Source organism: Spermophilus citellus, assembly GCF_964194105.1.
Source record: "Spermophilus citellus genome assembly, chromosome: 7".
Lineage (NCBI taxonomy): Eukaryota > Metazoa > Chordata > Mammalia > Rodentia > Sciuridae > Spermophilus > Spermophilus citellus.
In genome coordinates, this window is record NC_138188.1 from 124,227,186 (window position 1) to 124,244,236 (window position 17,051).

At 36.7% G+C, this 17,051-nt stretch overlaps 1 pseudogene across 1 annotated transcript; it reads left to right on the forward strand.

The window, feature by feature from the left end:
* The first annotated feature begins 12,202 nt into the window (after nucleotides 1-12,202).
* On the forward strand, nucleotides 12,203-14,974 carry LOC308652863 (RNA-binding protein FXR1-like; annotated as a pseudogene). Its single transcript, XR_014024276.1, has 2 exons — nucleotides 12,203-13,826; nucleotides 14,515-14,974. The product of XR_014024276.1 is annotated as an RNA-binding protein FXR1-like (transcript).
* The last annotated feature ends 2,077 nt before the right edge of the window (nucleotides 14,975-17,051 follow it).

The window sequence follows — 17,051 nt, forward strand, 5'->3', positions numbered from 1 at the left end:
TTTTATAAAAGATGAGGTATGTTTTACTGGATATGCAATGGGCACTCTGCCTCAGGGAACTTCAGCACAAAAAGTAAGACTTATTGCTTTGACTCAAGCACCTCAGTTGACAGCAGGAGTCTGTGTGGATATTTACACAAATATGCGTTAGCCACCCTTCATGTTCACAGGGACTTATGTAGGCTAATTAACTCAGGAGAGAAAAAAAGGGGGGCATGATGTATGGGCAAGAAATTATTAAACTTTTGGATGCACTGTGGGCTCCAAGGAAGGTTGTGATTATATATTGCCAAGGTCATTGAAAGGGAAACACTGTGGTTTCTCAAGGCAGCCAGAGTGCTAACAGAGAGGCCAAATTAGCTGTCTGCAAGAAACAGAAAGAAAATCCAGTCCCAGGTTTAAATGCTGCCCTTCTACCTGGTTGACTAGCTAACAGAATGGGAGTCAACATATTCCCAACATGAAAGTAAGTGATTTAAGACTGTAAAAGAAATTTTCCTACCAGGTGGATGGTGGAGATTTTCTGATGGCTGGAATAGCCATTCCGGAGATTCTAACCCAAGCCTTTATCAGACAGTTCTGCTGGGTATAAAACTCTGAAACTCCCTGAACTTGGGGTTCAGGGGATTAATTGATTACAGCAAAAGCTGTGCCCTCTGAACCTGGCTGAAGCCAAATAAAACTGTTTCCTGTGGTCTTTGGTGCCTTGTCTCCTTTGTCCCTACAACAATGCCTGTGAGATTTAAAGATGCTGCTGGCCAAGAGGCGCAAGACATCCCATGTGCTACATGTTATGGATCCTGCACAAACTTCTGACTTAGATGTGCTGGAGGCCAGCAGGAGTCAGGAATCCCTGTATACTAGAAACTAGCAGGTACCAGACAGCCCAAATGCATCAGGAGCCAGCTGGTGCCAAGAGAGCCCAAGTGTATTAGGAGCTGGCATGAGCCAAAAAAGAGAGAGGTGCTAGGGCTTATTATGTATGTAGGTGAACCAGAAACAAGCCCATACCTCAGAAGTAAGGCAACCATACTCTTCAGTGTTTGTTACACTAATGATTCCAGTGGTGGACAACTGCCCGTGTGGATGGCAGTGGCTCTGGAGTCGGAAACAGGCACTGTCTGGTTTGATATAGGTATAAGATAAGGAAGCCAGTGAGCTGAGCTAAATGGTGATAGCAAATAAAGCATTCCCCATAGTGATATGTACTGATAGTTGTGTTGTGTACTGGGGACAAGTTCTGTGTCAAGAGCCTTGGGAACTAAGCCACGAAGAACAGGCCGTGCTCCCCATGACTAGCCCAGGGAATGATGAAGCAGATGCTTTGGCTAGGGTGCAGTGGTTAGAGTGGATGTCTCCCACCAACTTGGTGGCTTAGTTACACTGCTGCTTTCAATATGCAGATATGAAGATGATGTAGAATGTATTCAAAGAGTGGGGTCTGCCTTTAATATGGGATGCCCTGGTAGAGGCTTGCCAGGCATGTGTGATTTGGGCTCAAGAGTGTTCACACCCACCATGCCTTGGATTTCCAGATTGTCATGTAATGCAGATACATCACTTTGACACAATGATACATTGACAATCACCCTCTATTTTTTGCATTGAAGCAGTGGATATGACTATAGGCTTGTTGTTTGCCTGACCCAGTGGTCAAGCAAGTCAATGCACTATGATTTGCACCCTGTGTTGGCAGCCTTGTATAACCAATATATCACAATAGAAAGTGACTAAGGTACACATTTTACAGGTCAAGATGTATAGTGATGGGCAACTCAGATTCAATGCAAGCTGTATGTTTCTTGTCACCCACCGGCTGCAGACACAATAGAGAGATATAATGGGCTGCTTAAGCAAAGACTTAGGTCTGCAGCCCACACACCTTCCACAAAGGGGGTGGGCACAGTGCCTATGGTTAGCTGTGAAAGCTCTGAATGAGGGTCCCCAGTGAGAAGGAACAGCTCCTGTGGAAGCTTTGCTGTGTCACACAGCAACACCAATATGCATCCAGATGACAACAAAGAATGCTGAACTTAAGACTGGGTTTGGGAAATGAGGGAATGTTCTTTTGCCTGCTCCCCATGGAATGACTAGGGGGTAGAATGTGTATTGGACACGACTCTGGACAGAAAAGTTCTCCTACCTTCACTGGGTAGCCCTGTTAGTCCCACAGGGAACATGTTTGGAGTGTGATCTCCTTGTAATGCCATGGATAACTAATGAAGCTCCACTCCCTGGATGACTTGGTCCAAGTACCACAGATGGGACACAAATTCTAAAGTGCACATTTGTTATTTCCCTTTGACCTATTATGAGTTCCCTGGTGCTGGTGCACACTGAGCTTGCTGGGGTACAGGACCAAACTGTACAAGTGTGATATCACCATAAGGGAAGCTGCCACAGGCAGCTGCTGTGCTTTCCCAGGACTCAAAGCTGGCATAGATTTTCCCAGATGCTTGTGATTCACCTGTGCTAATGCTTGTAACTGCTTTGTTCTTTCATCTGTAGGTGAACTGAGATTCCTTCTGGGAATGCACTAAAATGCTTGTAAGCTTGGCTGAACAACCTTGGTGAATCAAGTCTATCCCTGAACAATTGAATGTAGCTGGAAAGACTTTAATTGTCACCTCAGTATGGGATGAAACTGGCAATTATTTTCAGTAATCATAATGGATGGGGCTTGTCTTTAGGTTGTATATTGTTGCAGCTTATGTTGTTATGAATACAGGGCTCTGCTCTCCTTGCAAAAGGATCATTGCTGAAGACTTCAGATATGTAGATTATACAGTGAGGAATCATAAAGAGGTAGATTTTGAGGCTAGACCAGATATGACTATAGTTAGGCTGCCTTGCTGAGATTTCTGGTGGGCTATGTTATATAGACCGGGCTAGGAATTGGCTGTTATGGTTAGTCAAGGTCAGAAACACTGTGATTCAGCATATAGACTCAAGGTCATAAACATGAACTTGGAAGCATCCCCTTCCCACCCCATGTAATCTGTTGGCAATGTGCCTTCTTTGTTTCGACTGCATATAAAAAGGGCCTATAGAAATGAATGTGAGGAGGGCCTAAAATGGAACTGGCTAGGGGCTGAAGCTGAAGTGGGGGGACTGGCTAATTGCTATGGCTGCCTCTGAATAAAAGATGGCCCATATTCCCACCATGCCTTGCATTTTCTTCTACTTATCAAACCTGAATCTGAGTTTGCTATGATACAGAACCAAGCTGTACAAGTTCGATATCACCATTCAAGGAAGTTGCTACAGGTGGCCACTGTGCTTTCCCAGGACTCAAAGCTGGCATGGAATTTCAGAGCCTCTGTTCAAAACCTGGTATAATTAAAATCAGGTCAGCATGTAAATATTTTCTCTATGTGAGCCTATATTAGGACCTGGATGTCTCTGAAATAAAATTAATACACACAGGTAAGAATCAAGGTCTGATGCATTCTCTACTCTCTGAATACATGGCATGAAAAAAAGTTTCAGATAAAATTTAAGGCAGGAATGAGCTCAAGAAAATCTTTCTCATTAAGATAAGTTGGGAGGGAAGATTTCTAAAAGCCCACTTTTCTGAAGATGAGAAGATTCAGACACCTGAGCCCTGGGTCAGACTGCTGGTGTGTGTGGCTTTGCTGACCTGGCTCACATTCCCTCTGAGGCACTGCATGGAGAGAGGGCCTTGAGGACAATTACTTGAGTAGGGTAAAAAGTTAAGATTGGAATAAAGAACTTGCATGTCTTAATTATATATAGTTGAGGCTAGGTTCATATTTTTTACAATTTTCTTTTTTTATAAACAAAGTTACAATGAAAAGACTCGAGCATGTATTTTCAAGCTACTGTGTGAGCGTGACTTTAGATGAATAGACTTGCTGAGTAGAAGGAAGGGCACAGGTAGCTAGTAAAAGTCTCTCAAATCATAGCCAAAAATTTCTCACCAATTCATATTCCAGAATATGTTCAAGTTTTCTACATCTTACATAACAATAATTGTTTTTTTTTTCTTGAATACATGACTCGGCAAAAGTATAATACTAAGGCCAAAAAACGTTTATTGTGCAAATTCTCTGCATAATTGAAATCAATATTAAGATAATTTCAAGTCTTCTATGGCTCATTTTAGATATTTTAGGTTTTTTTTTTTATCCACACTGCTTTCATAAGCTGTTGAAAAAATGTAGTTCTATTAGGGACTATGCCCATTAAATTAAATTTAATCAGAAATTAAGTAAAACTTGTAGACAAATAATATGCACATTAACTAAAATAAATATGGTATATTATATAGATTAAAGTTCAGAGTGAGATCAGAATAACAATGATTTTTCAAATTGTTTAAAGAAATATAAATTTAAGGCCCTCTGGAAGAAGTTATCCTGGGATCCTTTATATAATATGAATATACAGTTTTATATATTATGGTTTAAAATTTACTTTTACCTCAGTAATATTACTGAATTGTTTTATTTCTTTAAACCTAGGCAGATGTTTGTAAGCTACCTCTTACAAAATAACAATGCTAGCATTTCTCAGAATTTAACAATATTAAAAAAAAACACAACAAATGTGGGCAGGAGGACTGAGCAGAAAGATTATTGTAGGACAGATAAATCTTGCTTCAGGGACTAGTTTGAGACTGGAGAAATAAGAAGAAAGCAATTTTTAATAATATGACTTTCAATATAACAATTATGCACATCTTCATAAGATATAAAAATTGTCAGATGCTCATACAGATAATGAAATACTGGATGTGAGACAAGTAAGAATGTTAGAAGCTATTCCATGTGCAAAAGACAAAAAATAAGGAAGAGTGCCAGTGGATGATAGAACTAAAACTAGTATACTCACTGTATGTGTACACCATGCAAATGATTCTTAATGTGTAAGTCAGAGTTGTTATCTAGACTCAGAAAATGATAAAAAGGTGATGTTTTCACCTACATAATACCAGATATGGTGGTGCAGGAGGTTAAGGCAGGAGAATCACAAGTTCATGCCAGCCTTAGCAAATTAATGAGGCCATAAGCAACTTAGCAAGACTGTGTCTCAAAATAAAAAAAAAATAAAAAGGACTGGGAATGTGGCTCAGTAGTTAAAGGACCCTGGGTTCAATCTCTGGTACCAAAAGAAAAAGAAAACAATTCAGCAGTATGTTCCTTTGGCAACCTCAGATATTATGATAACCATAAACTGCTCCTGCAAGTTTCCAAACTCTCCCTGAAGGGCAGTGTTGTCCCCACAAAAACACTGGCCCAGAGCCCCTCTGCAGAATTAACTGGATGCCTTGCCTCTTTACCACCCCTAGCTAGCAGAAAAGCAGGAAAAAGGCCTAGAGACATCTAGGCCTAGCAGGAGAGCAGGAAAAAGGCCTAGAGTCATCTCTTGCCTCTTTTCAGCCAGTTTTGTTTTACAGTGTTCTTGTACATGAGGAGAAACTCTGAGCTCAATTTCAGGATTCTAATTAAGTATATACTATAATAAAAACAAACACATTTCAACTGACAATGGCTCAAGTACCTAAGAAGAAGAGTCGTCACCTTGCTTTGATTGTTTAAATAATCTAGTCAAGAGCAATGAGTTGACTCTTTTCTAACCTGCTAGAAAACTTTTATTTTTCCATCAATTATAGCCCAAGTAAAAATTGGCTGTGTCAACACTGTGGTGTGCATGGTCTTCAGTGGAAAACAAGTAAATCATGTAACATTAGAAGATCATCCGTTAGAACCATATGACTTGGAAAACCAAAATCGAAATAGCATCCTGGAATTCTGTTCATCCAGTCTTTGTAGGATTGACATGCTGCTAGCCAAGTGAGTTCTTCATGGCTATTGCATATAACTTTCATGACCAGATAGTAAAAAGCCTTTCAATCCAGTCAGTATTTCAGGCCATGAGACATTCTCTAGGCCTTTTTTCTGTTCTCCTGCAAGCCTACGGTCGTAATTCAGAATAAATGTCTTTGTCATGGGGGATGTACTTTTCACTGAGGACAGCAAGAACCTTACAACTCTTGTAGACCCTGTTTGTAGAAAACTGAGTACTGGGGCTGGGGGTGTAACTCAGTGGCAGAGCATTGCTTCACACATGTGAGGTACTGGGTTTGATCCTCACCACCACATAAAAATAAGAAAACAAAATAATGAAGATTTAAAAAAGAAAGAAAACTGAGTACTTATTTCATTCTGAAAACAACATACTGTTGACCGAGCCTTGTTCATGTTTTGCTTGAGACTAAGCATGTAGCATGGAAAAGACATCTTGAAGCATAATTAGGTTCTAAGAAATCCTCTTAGAATTCCAACTTAAAAAGAAAATGCTTTACTTTGGATTAGTGGCAGGAACCTCCAAACTGTGCCATGATTAATGACCTGATTATGATTTCTGAAACTTATTTAATATAAACTTTATTAACTTATAATAATTGTAACCCATGCTCTGAGCTTAACAAAATCTCAAAAATGAGGCATAAGAAAGAATCCTGTTTGAAAGAATTAGAAACACATAGGATCTAGAACAAGTTTTGGTTCAGTAGATATTTTTGAATGAGTGAATATTTTAGCAAATGAATAAATACATGGACAGATAAATGGATAGATGGATGGATGGAATTACTACATAACTCTTGATTAGCTAGACAAGATACTAGACTCCTCAATTCATAAAAAGTAAATCCTATGAAATTGAGCCATTTTATCATTGTCTCTTAGCCATTTAAGAACTAGAGCAGTTGTATTATTGTCAGAAGTTTCTGAGTCATAACCCTCTTGACTCAGTTATGCTGAGTAATGTGGTTTCCTAGTGCAGGTAGATCAGTCTGAAATCATTCTAACCCTGACTTTCTGCAATCATTCCTTTGTGACATATTTTACTTCAAAACTTTTAAGTGCAGATAGCTTAAATTATTTGAGAGTATGGCCTCATAAGGAAACTGTTAATATCTTCTTCTTGGAGGTGGGAGACTCAGTCTTCATTGCACAAGGATGGGGTAGGTTTCTGACAACAAAATGTTAGATCAGATACTTGAGAAAGAGTTTCAGGGTGCATCTTCATCACTGAGTAAAGGTTCCCATGAAACTTTGGTTAAATGTGGCCTTTCTAAAATCATCCACTCTGGAGTCAGTTCTCTTTGAATCCCAGCTCTAATGCTTGCTTTGATAAGCCACTTAAACCTCCATTGCTCAGTGTTTAATCTGTAATATTGGGGTAATAAAGGAACCTTAATCATAGGTTTTTAATCAAGATTAAATGCTTAAACATGTCAAAAGCCTAAGAATTGTGCCTTGCACACATTGAACATTATTTTTATTATTGTTTCTTCTAAGAAAATAAACCACCCCAGTTCCTCCATCCTCTTAATGTGCATTTGCTTTGTGCTCTAGAGGGTTTGAACAGACTCAATGATGCTGTTTCATCCCAGGACATTTGGGAGGAAGTTAGGGTTAGTTAGGGCTGTTTTTGGTGACCAAGAAGCTGAGAAAACTTACTGTAACACTTGATGGATTTTATCAGGTCTTACCTGTTCCCTTATGCCTCTCCTTACAGCTGACTCCTGTCAAGAGGCTCTGTGTTACTCCAGGACTGATGCTGATCCTGGGCAAAAGGAATCTGACCAGCTCTTGTCTGACATGCTATTCATGAATAAGCCATCTCACAGATAACCTGTCCTGACTATCCACACTTGTGCTCTGTTCCCCATGTCTGTGATCTTCCCAGAGCTTGGTTATTCTATCCCAGCTCCTGCTTTACCCTGTTCCTCTTCCCCACTCCTACTCCTAATCTTCTTAAATACCTATTGGGTCACTAGGTCTCCACTAGTTGTGACTGATTACCAAAACTCCTCCTTCTTCCATGCCTGAAACTCTGAGCACTTTGCTCATAGGTTGTAATGTCATTGTGACCATCCTGTCCTTTGTACACTTTGCTATTCCTATAAGCCTGCCTACTCTGCCTCATCTGTGGACTATCTTGTCTGCCTATGACATTTGACTTTATCTTGGTGTTTAAAGCAGAGTGTCTTTTTTTTTTTTTTACCTCCAGCTGCTTCCTGATACTGTTGTTTCATTTAAGTGGGTACAGATGCTATGTGTTAACCAAAACTCATTTATTCTGCCTTGTGAGTATAGAGTTAGACTACATGTTCTTACTTCCCTTACATTTAGATTTGGTCATGACACTGAAATTTATCTAAAGGAACGTGGGCAGAAACAATGTCCTTCATTTATTTGACCCCACACCTTCTCTCTCTTCCTCCATGGATTGTCTAGATACAGGGTTCTAATAGAGGGCTCCAAGACCATACAAGAAGACAGAGGCAGGATGCAAGGAGCCTGGTTCTCTGAATGATGGCAGACAAGACTGCCTACTGACTAGGAATTTCCACACTGATCTTTATGTGAATGAGAAAAAACCTTTTATTTTGCTAAGTAACTTTTAATAGTTTTAAATATTCTATACTTGAATGTTACCCTATTTTATATTGTGGGCCTGTATCAATCCAATTCTCAGCTATTCTCAAGTTTTCCTGTCTAGTTTTGCTATAACTCTCCAGGCAGACCTGACTCGATTCTCTTCCAAAGTAAAATACTTCAAAGGCACATCTTTAATTTCATGATCCTCAAGCTTTAACTGACATGGGTGTATTCAACTTTTCCATACCCCTTAAATGATCTTATAATCATGAATCTTAGGCCCCTTTGGAAACCTTCAGGTGATCTCCCCAAAAACAAAAAGAAAAGGAATCCCATAAACACAAATACATGTTTAAATTGCCTGAGAGTTCAGAGATCCCTGAAGTTCACAGAGCCCATGCTCCAGGTGTAAACAATGACAAAAGTCAGTTTTATACCAGTTCTCTCACACTGGGTTGCCCTATCTTCAGAATCAGGTAAAAGTATTTGAGAGTCAGGGTCTTGCTAAATTGCCCAGGCTGGGCTTGAACTTGCTATCCTCCTGCCTTGACCTCCAGAGTCACTGTTACTACAGATGTGCACCCTCATGCCCAGGTCACGTATCTATTTCATTAGTGAGGTTGAATCTTTAAAGGCTGATAATCAGTCACTTAAATTTTCCCCATTTCTGAATCGATAAATCAGTATCAATAAATTTACATCAATGAATCTATATCAATAATCCAATATCAATGAGGTGCTATCAATGAATCCATATTAGTGAATTTAAATCAATGACTTGATATATATGAATTCACATTGATGGATCTAATTGATGAATTGATATCAATGAATTTAAGTCAATGAATAAATATCTATAAATTGACATTGTTTAACCTTTATTGATGAATCTACATCAATAAAATATCAATGAATCTATTTTGATCAATAGAAATCAATGAATCTGTATCTATGAAATAATATTAATGAATCTATTTCAACTAATATATATCAACTCTATATCAATCTACATCAATGAATTGATATTGATTAATCTATATCAAAATTTATATGATAAAATTATATCAATGAATGTATATTCATGAATTGATATCAATGTATTTTTAATTATTTTATTTATCTATTTATCTATTTATTTATTTATTTATGTAGTGCTGAGGATCAAACCCAGTGCCTCACACATGATAGGCAAGCAATCTACCCCACTGAGATACAACCTCAGCCCCAATATCAATGTATTTTTACATATTATATATATGTGGAGTATAACCTCTTATTCTTCTGGTTGTACATGAAGTAGAATTACATTGGTCATGTAATGACATATGCACATAGGATAGTAATGTCCAATTAATTCTACTATATTTCCGATTTCCTTTCCCCCTTCCTTTCCCTTCATTGCCTTTGTCTAATCTGAATTACTTCTATCCCCCTCCTTATTGAGAGTTCATTAGCATATCAGAGAAAACATTCAGCCTTTGGTTTTTTGGGATTGGCTTATTTCATTTAGCATAATATTCTCCACCTCTATCCTATTACTGAAAAATTCCATAATTTCATTCTTCTTTAAGGCTGAGTAACATTCCATTGTGTATATATATATGACATTTTCTTTATCTATTCATCTGTTGAAGGGCACTTAGGTTGGCTTCAAAGTTTAGCTATTGTGAATTGAGCTGCTATAAACATCGATATGGCTGCATCACTGTAGTATGCTGATTTTATGTCCTTTTTATATAAATCAAGGAGTGGGATAACTGAATCAAATTGTGGTTCCATTGCAAGTTTTCTGAAGAAATATCCATACTGCTTTCCATAGTTGTTGTACCAATTTGCAGTCCCACCAGCAATTGTGAGTGTATCATTTCCCCCACATCCTGGTCAACATTTATTGTTGCTAGTATTTTTTAAAATATTTATTTTTAGTTATAGGTGGATACAATATCTTTATTTTATTTTTATGTGGTGCTGAGGATCGAACCCAGTGCCTCATGCATGGTAGGTGAGTGCTATACCTCTGAGTCACAGCCTCAGCTCTTATTGCTAGTATTTTTGATAATTAACATTCTGATTGGGGTGAAATATCTCAGTGTAGTTTTGATTTGTATTTGTCTAATTTTTAGAGATGTTTAACATTTTTTTCATGCATATGTTGTCTGCATTTCTTCTTTTGATAAGTGTCATTTAGTTCTACCCCTTTATTAATTGGGTCATTTGTTTTTTGCTATTTTTTTTTTCTATCTTCTGGGTATTACCATCCTACCTGAAGAGCAGGAAGTGAAGATTTCTTCCATTCTTTTGGCTCTCTCTTAATGATTCTGTTCCTTTACTGTGCAGAAGCATATATATATATATATATATATATATATATATATATATATATATATATATATATTTGTAGTTGGACACACACACACACACACACATATATATATATATATATATATATATATTTGTAGTTGGACACAATATCTTTATTTTATTTATTTATTTTTATGTGGTGCTGAGGATTGAACCCAGGGCCTCTCATGTGCTAGGCAAGCACTTTACAGCTGAGAAATAACCCCAGCCCTGTGCAGAAGCTTTTTAATTTGATGCCATCCACCTATTGAATTTAATTTTATTTCTAGCCCTTCTAGGAGTCTTGTTAAGAAAGTTGCATCCTGTGTTGACATATTGTAGTGTTGGGCCTACATTTTCTTCTTGCAGTTGCAAAATTTCTGTTCTAATTCCTAGGTGTTTGATTCAATTTGAGTTTTGTGCAGGGTAAGAGGAGTTAAATTTCATTATACTATACTAGGTTTATGTCAGTATAATCAAACTAGTGGTGAGAGAGTTGTGCTAACTTCACCTAGTATTATTGAATTGTGGTCTATTTGATTCTTAATATCAAGAAGAGTTTTTTATGTACATAGATGCACTATTGAGGCATAAATATTTATAAATTGGTATATGTTGTTTTTGGATGATGTCCTCAACCAATATGAGGTGATTTTCTTTGTCTCTTCTAAAGAATTTTGACTTGAATTCCATTTGGTTCTTTTTTCAGATCTGCATCTCTATTGTATTGATCTGACTCTTTCGGTGTTTTCTAATTTTACTCTACATCTTCTTTTATCTCATTGAACAAATTTAACTATAAAATTCTTAATATTTTTCTCTAAAATTTTCTCAACCTTTATTCAATGGAGTCAGTTGCTAAAGTGCTATAGACCATTTGAAGTCTTCTTTATATTTCTTCCATATCTACCCTATTGAGATAGTTATTGCTTCTTCAATTAAGGAAGGGATTACTTTGTAAGATTTCTCTTAAGTGCCCTGGGTTGGACAAATAACTCAATACTGATACCTGAATTCAATGTGTGTGTTAGAGAGAGAGAGAGAATTTTTTTAATATTTATTTCTTAGTTCTCGGCAGACACAACATCTTTGTTGGTATGTGGTGCTGAGGATCGAACCCGGGCGCACGCATGCCAGGCGAGCGCGCTACCGCCTGAGCCACATCCCCAGCCCCAATGTGTGTGTTTTATTACCCTCTATATGTGTAATATGAATTGTAATGCATTCTGTTTTCATGTATAACAAATTAAAAACCATTTGAGGAAACATTGAATCCTATTTACTATAGTCACTGTATGTCAAGCCATGTACTATTTATCCTTAATAAAAAGAAAAACTTGTTGATATTGTTCTTCAATGTTCTGTAATCCAGGTATAATATTATAGTAGAGTTCTGAAAAAATTGAAAAATTAGTTATTGAATATAATAAACTCTCTGGTTGGAAAGTTTCTAGAATCTCTTCCCAGCGGCCTTTGCGGTTCCAACATGGCGGAGCTGACAGTGGAGGTTCGCGGCTCTAACGGGGCTTTCTACAAGGGATTTATCAAAGATGTTCATGAAGATTCCCTAACAGTTGTTTTTGAAAATAATTGGCAACTAGAACGTCAGGTTCCATTTAATGAAGTTAGATTACCACCTGATATAAAAAAAGAAATTAGTGAAGGAGATGAAGTAGAGGTATATTCAAGAGCAAATGACCAAGAACCATGTGGATGGTGGTTGGCTAAAGTTCGGATGATGAAAGGAGAATTTTATGTCATTGAATATGCTGCTTGTGATGCCACTTACAATGAAATAGTGACATTTGAACGTCTTCGGCCTGTCAATCAGAATAAAACTGTCAAAAAAAAATACGTTCTTCAAGTGCACAGTTGATGTTCCTGAGGATTTGAGAGAGGCGTGTGCTAATGAAAATGCACATAAAGATTTTAAAAAAGCAGTAGGAGCATGCAGAATTTTTTACCATCCAGAAACCACGCAGCTAATGATACTGTCCGCCAGTGAAGCAACTGTGAAGAGAGTAAATATTTTAAGTGATATGCATCTGCGAAGTATTCGTACAAAGTTGATGCTAATGTCCAGAAATGAAGAGGCCACTAAGCATTTAGAATGCACGAAACAACTTGCAGCAGCATTTCATGAAGAATTTGTTGTGAGAGAAGATTTAATGGGACTGGCAATAGGTACACATGGTAGTAATATACAACAAGCTAGGAAGGTTCCTGGAGTCACCGCCATTGAACTAGATGAAGATACTGGAACATTTAGAATCTATGGAGAAAGTGCTGATGCTGTTAAAAGGGCTAGAGGTTTCTTGGAATTTGTGGAGGATTTTATTCAGGTTCCTAGGAATCTTGTTGGAAAGGTAATTGGAAAAAATGGCAAAGTTATTTAAGAAATAGTGGACAAATCTGGTGTGGTTCGGGTGAGAATTGAAGGAGATAATGAAAATAAACTACCTAGAGAAGATGGTGTGGTTCCATTTGTATTTGTTGGCACTAAAGAAAGCATCGGAAATGTACAAGTCCTTTTAGAATATCATATTGCTTATCTCAAGGAAGTAGAGCAGCTAAGAATGGAACGCCTACAGATTGATGAACAGCTTCGACAGATTGGTTCTAGGTTTTATAGTGGAAGAGGCAGAGGTCGTCGGGGCCCTAATTACACCTCCGGTTATGGTACAAATTCTGAGCTGTCTAACCCCTCTGAAACAGAATCCGAGCGTAAAGATGAGCTGAGCGATTGGTCATTGGCAGGAGAGGATGATCGGGAGAGCAGACATCAGCGTGACAGCAGGAGACGCCCAGGAGGAAGAGGCAGAAGTGTTTCAGGGGGTCGAGGTCGTGGTGGACCACGTGGTGGCAAATCCTCCATCAGTTCTGTGCTCAAAGATCCAGACAGCAATCCATACAGCTTACTTGATAATACAGAATCAGATCAGACTGCAGACACTGACCGTCACAGTACTAACCGTCGTAGGCGGTCTCGTAGACGAAGGACTGATGAAGATGCTGTTCTGATGGATGGAATGACTGAATCTGATACAGCTTCAGTTAATGAAAATGGGCTAGGTATGTAAGCATTTAGGGAAAAGATATAAATATATAAATATGTATATATACATACATATATAAAATTGTAAAATAATTGTTAACAAATTTTTTTGAAAAATATGCAATTCTTAAATGACTTTTTCTAGTGTTTCAAACAAGCTATATAGCTTTTAGTCTGTTTTGTGTGTCTAGTTCTCAGATTTGTCATAGGTATTTGAAACTGGGAACTTTATTATTAAAGTGCCCTTTGATGCCATTAAGTCAATACAAGTATTCCAACTGCTCTTATGGTTTCCAAACCAAAATCAAAGTCAAACTTTCAGCTTGTCTTCTTAAAATTATTATAAATGGCACTAGTAAAAGTTTATATATCAAGAATGATAATTAATTTTTGAAGGGCTAAAATGTCATTAATATTGGTAAATACTAAACCCCCTGTTTCAGTGGAGAACTTTAAATGATGGTAATTTAAGTTCAAGAGTTAATTTTATTAGGTGTCCAAACTTTTTTTTTAATTTTCAGGGGATAATCCCGTCTTCAGTCTCCTTGGGTTGCTTTGAACTGTATAATGTTTATCCTGTCAATATTGTTCTATCTTTGATGTTTAATTAAAATTTTCTCTTCCCCTTCTTTAAATAAGGAAAGAAATACTTTTTTGTTTGCTTTTTTTTGTCAGAATAGTTCATGGTAAATTTTGCAATTGCAGATGATAGTGAAAAAAAAAAACCCAGCGACGCAATCGTAGCCGCAGGCGTCCTTTCAGGGGTCAGGCAGAAGATAGACAGCCAGGTAACTTGAGTGGACCTGTTGACATCAGGTCATAAGCATGAAAAAAAATGTCCTGTGTCTGCATTCTAAACATATTTACATGTGTACACGTGTGCATATATATTGAAAATTTGCACTGCATAAATTGTTTATTCAACTAATGAGACTACTACTCTTTAAGAAAGTACATCTTTACCTCTCAATGTAAATGTTTAGTAACCAGTCTAATTGAACTAATGTTGTATCTTAATCTTTTTACACAGAAATACTGTTGAGAAAACCATTAGTTTGTTAACTTGATGTGTTCTTCATACTTGAGATGGGTCTTACCGTCCCAGGCACTATTTTGTAGGTTGTAATTAAGATTGATAGGCAAAACTGGGCAGATTTTGCATGGTGCCTGCTTACTATACTGGATTCAGAACCTCATTTTTGTGGGAAATGTAATACCCACAGTTAAAAAAAAAAGAAAAATACCTGTGTCCTATTCCTCATTAAGGAATGCATGTTATATTTTTGGTTTTATTGTACTGTGCTGCCTTTTCCTTTACACCTACTAACTAGTGAAATTAATAGTATTCACTTAGTTTTACAGTGTTGATTTATTTTCTGTAGTCATAATTTTTAGTAGCCATAAATTGTTTGTTTCAAACATAATTCCATTTCTCATGTATAGAGAATCACATGTGTATTCACCATGAAGAAATTGTGTGCACCACAAATAAACCCCTTTCAAACCAGTTTTTGCATTCTTTCCAAAAACAAATTCTTTCATGTGTTTTTCTAAATAATGTAAATTCTAACATTTTAAGTTAGTGGTTGTAGAAACTCTTTGGAAAACCGCATAAGATTGTTAGTTCCCATTCTGGAAAGTTCATGTTTTAAAGATAGTTGGAATTTTAAAAGGGATTAAACACTATCAGTAAAGACAAAAAAAAAGAATATGATAAACTGTTAAGACATTAAACAAGGACTGAAAAGGGCAAAAAGAAGAATTGGGTAAAAGAAAGGAAAGAAGAAAGAAAAGATGGAAAGAAATAATATACACCAAGATGAAGGATAAAAAAAGAAGAGATGTACTTGCACTAGCAGCAGATAATATGTAAGAGGGAGACTACGAGTTAAGAGGAGCAAGTATAATCTAAGAGTGGGAAAACAAAGAGATGAAGAATGATTCTAATTAATGTTTTAGAACATTAGAATACATTCAAATGTATTGAAGGTATAATGTTCACTATTAGGGTAACAAATAACAATTAAGAGGAGAAATAATATACATGATCAAATTTGACTTTAGATTTCCTGCAAACATTCCTTTTAAAAAATATTTTTAGTTGTAGATAGACACATACCTTTATTTATTTTTTATTATGTGTAATTTTTGTGTTTATTTTTAATATGTGATTCATAATATCAATCAACTTAAATATAACTATGCTAAGCCCCAGGACAACATCATTCTAAATGGAGAAAAATTGAAAAAATTCCCTCTAAAAACTGGAAAAGACAGGGATGCCACTTTGATTTAACATAGTTCTCTCACCACTTTGATTTAACATAGTTCTTAAAACACTGCCCAGAGCTATTAGATGAAATAAATTAAAGGGATATGGATATGTAAATAAGAACTCAAATTAGCACTATTTGCTAATGATATGATTCTATACCTATACCAAAAAAATTCCACAAAAAACTTTTAGAACTAGTAAATAAATTTAGCAAAGTAACAAAATCAACACCCATAAATCAAAGGCATTTCTGTATATCAGTGAGAAATCCTCTGTAGGAAAACTACCTATTTACAATAGCATCAAAAAAATAAATAAAATACTTGGGAATCAATGAAAGAGGTAAAAGACCTCTACAATAAAAACCACAGAATGCTAAAGAAAGAAATTAGAGAAGACCTTAGAAGATGGAAAGATCTACCTTGTTCTTGGACAGACAGAATTAAAATTGTCAAAGTGACCATACTACCAAAAACACTATACAGATTTAATGCACTTCCAATCAAAATCCCTATGATATTCCTTATAGAAGTAGAAAAAGTATTCATGAAATTTATGTAGAAAATTAAGAGATCCAGAATAGTTAAAGCAGCTCTTAGCAAGAAAAATGAAGCAGGTGGCATCACTATACCAGACCTTAAACTATACTATGACCATTAGTAACAAAAACCAGCATGGTATTGCCACCAAAATAGACTTATAGACCAATGGTAGCAAAGTCTCTTCTGCCATGCCAGTCCACAATGCATGGGTTCTAAGAGGAGTGGCTGTCAGAGTAGAGGGTTCTATCTTCATCCTGCTATGCTGAGATAAAATAGCAGTGTTTCAGAGAGAATTCACCTCTAATAAAATATAATATTGTGAGAGCAGAAACCTGAAATTGAGCAAAAGTTTGGAATGAATTGACACAGTGATGTAAACATAATGAATAAAACAAAGAAGAATAAAAGAAACAAAATGTCACTTA